This window comes from Orycteropus afer, unplaced genomic scaffold (genome assembly GCF_000298275.1).
Source record: "Orycteropus afer afer isolate SDZICR_OR568_19922 unplaced genomic scaffold, OryAfe1.0 scaffold00089, whole genome shotgun sequence".
Classification (NCBI taxonomy): Eukaryota; Metazoa; Chordata; class Mammalia; order Tubulidentata; family Orycteropodidae; genus Orycteropus; species Orycteropus afer.
The window spans coordinates 4,804,584-4,805,920 of NW_006921676.1; positions in this window are offsets into that span (position 1 = coordinate 4,804,584).

Below are 1,337 nucleotides of genomic sequence, written 5' to 3' on the forward strand. Positions count from 1 at the left end.
ACCACCTTGGAAACCCAATGGGGTCACTATGAGTCAGAATCAACTCGATGGTAGTGGGTTTGGTTTTAGTTTTAACTTGTTGTTGTTATGTGCCATCGAGTCGGACCCGACTCATAGCAACCCCTCCTTGGGTTTCTGAGGTAGTATCACTACCAAAGTAGATTGCCCCATCTTCCTTCCGAGGAGTGACTGGTTAGTTTGAACCGCCAGCCTTCTGGTTAGCAGTCAAGTGCCTTAGGTACTACTCTTTAACTTAGTAGCATTATTATATTGACAATGTTGTGCAACCATCACCACTATTTATTTCAAGTGCTGTGGTTAATTGCTCGGCTGCTAATCAAAAGGTCGCAGTTCGAACCCAACAGCCACTCTGTGGGAGAAAGTGAGGCAGTCTACTTCCGTAAAGATTTACAGCCTTGGAGCAGTTCTACTCTATCCTATAGGATTGCTATGAGTTGGAATCGACTCAATGGCAACAGATTTCATCACCCCACAGAAACTCTGTACCGATTAAGCAATAATGCCCCATTTTCCCTTCCTCCCCAGCCCCCAGTAACCTCTATTCAACTTTCTGTCTCTAGGGATTTGCCTATTCTAAATATTTCACATAAGTTGAATCATAAAATATTTGTCCTTTTGTGTCTGGCTGATTTCACTTAGCATAATGTTTTCAAAGTTCATCCATGTCATAGCATATATTCTTCATTCCTTTTTATGGCTGATTATACATGTAATACACTTTATTTGGGAGCTCTAGTGGTGTAGTGCCTAAGGCATTTGACTGCTAAACAGAAGGCTGGCGGTTCAAACCCCCCAGCCACTCCTCAGAAAGAAGGTTGAACGATCTACTTCCATAGTGATACCACCTCGGAAACCCAAGGAGTGGTTGCTATGAGTTGGGTTTATTTATCTGTTCATCTATTGATGGACCCTTGGTTATTTCCATCTTTTGGCTATTGTAAATAATGCTACAATGAACATCACAAGCATTTGTTTAAGTCCCTGCTTTCAGTTCTTTGGAGTATACACCCAGCAGTGAAATTGCTGGTCATATGGTAACTTTGTGTAACTTTGTGAGGAACTGCCAATTTTTTTGCATAGTGACTGCACCATTTTACATTCCCACAAGCAATAAACAAGTATTCTGTTTTCTCCACATTCTCACCAACACTTATTATGTTTCATTTTTGTTGTTGTTGTTACTAATCATCCATGTTTAGGTTTTTTTTTTACACATTTACTATGTCTTTATTATTATTATTATTATTATTATTATTATTATTATTATTTTGATTTGGGTGAAGATTTACAGAGAAAATTCACTTTCCATACAGCAG